Raw genomic sequence first — 6,000 nt, 5'->3', positions numbered from 1 at the left:
AACACTCTGCCTGGTGGGGAGTCTATGGGACGTGGACCACCTCCACAGAACACTAGAAACAGTAATTCTCAGGTCTCTGCTCCCTGTCTAGGCCAGAATGGGGAGCGGCATTGCCTTTCAGAGCACAAGATCCACCTCCCAGGAACAAGAAGAACTTCCTGACTTCCAGGCACAGGTCCTTGATGAAATGCCTCTTTCTAAAAAAGCCGTTTATCAGCATCAGTCACATGATAGACCACGAACACTGGCCAGGCCCTCCGTCAGGGAGATAAACACAAGGAAATGGCTGCTTTTGACTGCTATAAAAGGGAAGATGTTGAAAGAGAAAAGGAAGAAAATTTTATTCTGCTGAAACTCCGTGAACAAGAAGGGGGAAATATCCTAAGCATGGAAGATGATGAAGCATGGAAGAGCAATGACACAAACGAAAGTACAAATATTGTATGGATTATAATGAGAAAGATATTGATATCTCCACAGATACTAGGGGAAAAAAAAGAAATTGGAGTTAAACTATAAATGGGAGAATATAGTAAAAAAAAACAAATAAGTGATGTGTAAACAAAGGGGTTCCCCAAAGATAGACATTTGGCTAATATCTGCACAAATAATTCAGAAGAGCATTGAATTTAGGGACTTCAGAGGTCCCAAAATTTCCAGCTATTGCAGAAGGCCAAATAAGTAGGTAGAAAGGTGTCAGATGAGCCAATGTATGCGTCTAAAGAAAAAGCACTTCAGGGATGTATATAAGAAAAATGCTATTCATTCATTCATTCCCTCATTCATTCATTCCACAGAAACTTATTGAGCTCACACCATATGCTGGCTCCTGTGCCAGGTCTTAGGGAGTAGATGGCAAACAAGACGTGGTCTGGGTAACAGAGGTGACACAAGCTCTTCCTTGAATATGTCCGTCCAGCTTGCAGCAGAATGCAAACACTGACAAAGTTTAGAGCACTATTTTGGAGGATTCTGGAAACAAAGTGGAGGTTTGATCCAGTCCCAAACATGGAGGAGGCAGCAGTGAGAGAAACCTCACAAAAACATAATGGACTCAGAGAAGTTCAAGAGAAAGCAGAGGCAAAAACAGCAAAGTCTTATGGAGAGGCAATTAAAAATATCCTGGGAGTCTGAAGGCTCAGGGGAATATGATAGAAGTTTATAAAATCGCAAAGAGAATGAATTAAATAACACGTAATGGTTAAAAGCAGATGCTGTGGCACCACACTGTCTGATTACAGATGTTGCCTCTGCTGCTTTCTAGCTGTGTGACCTGGGGCAGATTACTTAACACGTTCGTATTTCTGTGTCCTCATCTTTAAATTAAGGCTAATAAAAGCAACTCCTTATAGCATCAATGTGGATGTGGAGATTTAAATGAGTGGATGTTTGTAGATTACTTACAGCAGTACTCCGCAGAAAGCAAAACAGTCAATCGATGTTACCTATTATTATTACTTTCCCAAATGCTAGATCTTTAGAATCAGCTCAATGTTTAATTGTAAAGATAAACAAAGCCCATTATGGCACACTTGGTCATTTAAGGACCTCATTATATCCAGAAGCGGTGCAGTCTTAACCTACTAGGAGATGCTGGGAAGATGGATTAATTCCTTCGTGTTAGACCTGAAGCAAGTCCTAACGGGGTTTAGGAACACCTAGGGTGCATGTTTCCCTTTTGTCTTTGCATTCTCCAACATTGCTCCACAGCACCATCAGACACAGCCTCCTGGGGTTGACGGGCTGTGGGCCTGATGGCATTTCCTAATGAGAAACTGATCGCTCAGCTTGGCAAAGGGGAAAATATTACCAGTCTTTGATGTAGCAACACATAATAACAAGAGGTCATCCACTGCAGAGCAAGGCGTTACTGGAGACCTGTGGCTAGTGATTTAGTTTTTTGTTATTTTTATAAAGAAAATAAGTTTGTGTCAATGCTCAGGCCCAGACAGAATTCTCTTTGGATAAAGAGCAGTAGGCGTCCGTGAGGTCACAAGTGTAGGGTGAGCGGAAGGAGAGGAAAAGCTCACTGGCTTGAAGGGGGATCTGCTTGCCTTGGTTGAGACTGCGAGTTTATTAATTCCTCCAACCAGTCAGTCACCTCCTCTCCTGCCAGGCTAGACTTGGAAATGAGGTCTGAGGTTAAGTCCTGAGGCCAAGCATGACATTGGCCATGCCATCTCCATTCTCTGGGACTCAAATTGCCTTACAAATAAAATGATGGGCCAGAATTCAAAAACAAAACAGAACGAAAAATGAACCAGAATCCTTTCTTCAAATGAAATCTCTCTTCGGAGTCTCAGGAGTCAACTGCTTCTATCTCGAGTGTGGAAGGGTGGGGATGAGACTGTGGTCTGAGAGCTCCACCAGCTCAAGGCTGCTCCCACCTCAATCACCCCCACTTGCACTGGCGTCCCTTCTCCCTGTGACTCATCCTAACACAGTTTGAAAACCACTGGCCTAGATAAGCTCTAAATTCCCTCCCAGGTCTAACATTCTGTGGTTCTGGTGCCTTTGGCACCAAAGTGATCTCAAACCAAAGGAGCCATTACAGGGTTAGAACAGCACTGTCCAACAGAAAGATGCAAGCTGCTCATGTCATTTAAAACTTTCTAATAGTCATATTCTGAGAAGTAAAAAGAAACAGGCAAAATTAATTCTCCTAACATATTTTATTTAACTCTACATCTCCAAAATAGAAATAATTCAATACGTAATTGATATAAAAGTAGTTCAGACATTCTACACTTTTATATGAAGTTTTCAAAATCCAGAGTGTATTTTAACCTCACAGCACATCTCAATTCAGATTTGCCACCTTGCAAGTTGAATAGTTTAATAGTCACATGTGGCAAGTGGCTACCACACTGGGAAACAGAGATAGAGAACCTTCCATGGCTCAGAGCCTTTCCCTGACTCACAAGTGCATCCTTTCCATGAATCCAAAAGGAAAAAGATCTGCTGTCCTCCTGCGTCCAAACTCACGGATGGCAAGATAAGCCGGTGGGCCTGCTTCTATTTCCATCACCCCACCAAACATGGCAGCTGCCAGCTCTTTCAGGAGATCTTCCCGTCAGCACTTCTCTAGGCTTAGAAGTTGTCCCAGGATGTTTCAGGCTGGTCTCGATGACCTCTGCTGCTCACCACCTCACTTTCCCATCCCTCAGCTCATTCCCCATTTCTTCTTCATTTAATACCACCTCTATCCTGGGATTTATTATTTCTGTTTTCTTTAAGCCTTTCTCTGCCTTAATTCCTGTACCTCCAGGAATCCACCTTGACCGTGCTTGAGGATTGTCTTGAAAACCTGCCTCTTACCTGGTCCCCACCTTCTGCCACCATCCCACACACTTAACCACCTGAGTGCACATAAAGGAAGTCATTTAATTCATACATTTGTTCAACATTATCCATATTATATCTTACATGTTGGCCTAAGTTCTCTTCATCTTTTGGCTTTAATATACAGCACTTTGCACTGAAAGAAATAATATTTTTCTTACGATGTTTGCTCATAGGAACAAAGATATGGCTCAGTACAATCATGTTAGAACACTCAAACACAGTGAAGACGCTTTGCCATTTCTTTGGGACTAAAATTGAACATTAAAGCTTTGCTGAGTTATTTGTATACAGATCAGGTTCATAGCCATTGGCTGGCCAGTATTATAAATTTAAATCTAAGGACAGTACTTCTGACAGTATTTTCACATTTATGACTCAAAAAATAGAAACAACATCATCTCTTTTTGTACAAAAGCAGCTTAGAAGAGTAGTGTTTTGAAACAAATATCCATCTGGAATCTGATTTTTTTCTACCACTCTATAATTTGAATTAAACTATACACTTAGAGATGCTTAATTTAGAAAATAATTACATCTTTGTATATGTTAATGACATGTTTATTCCATGTTTCAGGTTTGATAAATGATGAGGCATTTTGCCATCTTTCCCAATTTTTCAGCTTCGATGGTTCAGATTCTTAGTCAACTAAATTACAGCAATTCACTAGTTTGAAACTATAATAAAATAATCATCTCATTAAATGAGTTACATTTCTTTTAGAGTTACTTTCCCCTTCTGGGCCATGTAGGAAAAGCTGTTAAGAACTCTTCTACAATTGTATAAATCCCTACTTTGTTTGGGCTTAGAAATTGAGGTATTAACAATGAATTCATAATTTATGGATCATAAGTACCTTTAAATAAAGACACCTCATTTCCTGAAGCAAGGACAATGTTTTCTTTACTGAATGTCTTGTATCAGCAGGGAATCTTTTTTCCCCTGAGCACTTGTACCAGAACTTTCCCCTTTTTCTTCTGTAAAATAACCATTTGACGGATAAGTAAATGAACACAGTGCCTCTGGATGAACAGACACAACAGATGAGAGTCAGAATCAGGATCTATATCCAGAACTCTCCAACCCTGAGTTAACGAATATTTTTCCAGTAATTATCTATGGTTAAGGAAAGGCAAGCTTGCAACCTTTCAGCTCCAAATAGATCCAGGGTAGACCCTCTGGGAAGTTCTTTCCTGATTTTTATGGAAATTACCCAGAGCCCATCTTTCTTGGCTAGGACCTGGGGATCCACAAGGGTGTAAAGATCAAATGGTGTGCCCTAATCACTCATTAGTTATCATTAAAGGGATGCACGTGTATGTGTGTTGGTGTGTGAGCGCAGAGGAGGCTACACAAAGCCCTGTTCTGTTTAAGATGATTGTATGTATTTACCGCATGTTGAAACACTGACGTGAAAGTTGGACTGTGTATGTGTATGCACATATGTGAAAATTATTTTAAAAAATTATATGTATATATTTCTTTTTCCTGAGAGGTACCCAAGGGGGTTTCTCCTAATAGCGTATTGAGCATAGCGGGCCTGTCGGCCATGGTTTGGCATCTTCTGATTTCAGATCAGCACTTAGAGCAATTACACGAATATGTCGCTGTCGCTTAGCTGACTTATTAGGCCTGGAGCCTGAAGTGTGTCTCTAAACACCTTCAATCTGGTAAGAGAGAAAAATCATAGCCAAATATTCTATAGTGCTCGTTATGTATTACCCCACTGGAATGATTGCCCTCTTTCGCCCCTGTCTCTCTGAGACAGGAGAGGGGGAAAAGGGAAAAGCTCTACTGTGTTTCCTTAGGGTTCTTGGATGCGCACTGTCCGAAGTTCATCTCGGCTTCTCCACTCCCTTTCGTACCCCAAGACAACTTTCCCGCAGTCCCGAAGTTTTCCTGACCAAGCGCAGGCCGGCTGGCCTCGCCCCGCACTCTCCTCGATGCGCGCCCCGCCAGCGACTCGGCAGACAGCGCGAGGCTGGAGAACCCAGAGGGGCGGGGCCGCCCCCTCCACGCTCCGCCGGCCACACTCCTGGTTATTTACGCTCAGCTCGGCTCCTTCCTGCAGCCGCGGCTGTTCCAGAAGCGCGGGGCTGACCGTCCTCGCTCGCCGGGGGCCCTGCGGGGTGGCGGGCCACTGCCCGGGCGCGCAGCTCTACGTGGAACAGCGGATGCGGCGCCGGGACCCTGCGCGCCAGATGGGAGCTGGGGCGCGGGCTGGCAGAGGCCGGGCCCCGGGGCGTGGCGAGCGCGCAGCAAACCCCAGGACGTCCCGCCCCGTGGGCTGGAGCCCTTGCGGCCGCTCGGGGTGCGCCCCCTGTAGCTTCAGGCCTGGGCCCCGACCGCCGCCTCCGAGCAGCCCTCCGCGGCAGCGCTGCCTTCGTGCTCCAGGTCGAGCCCCGGGAAGCCGGCGGGGAAAGCGGGGGCGTGACCGGGGCGCAGATGTAGGAGAGCCAGAGGGCGCCGCGCCGGGTAGCAGCAAGGCAGCCAGAGGGGCAGCGACATCTGCGGGCGGGCGGCCGCCGCTTCCCGGCGGCGCGGGGCCGAGCAGGGCGGTCCCGAGGACGCGGGCCGCGGCGGGGCTGGGAGAGCCTCCCCGCCCAGGGACCGCCAGCGCGCTCGCCAGCTGCGCCGGAGCCCGGACCCCCTGCGCG

This window comes from Equus quagga, chromosome 12 (genome assembly GCF_021613505.1).
Source record: "Equus quagga isolate Etosha38 chromosome 12, UCLA_HA_Equagga_1.0, whole genome shotgun sequence".
NCBI classification, from domain to species: Eukaryota; Metazoa; Chordata; class Mammalia; order Perissodactyla; family Equidae; genus Equus; species Equus quagga.
The sequence above is the reverse complement of the archived record's forward strand: the minus strand, read 5'-3'. Positions refer to the sequence as shown.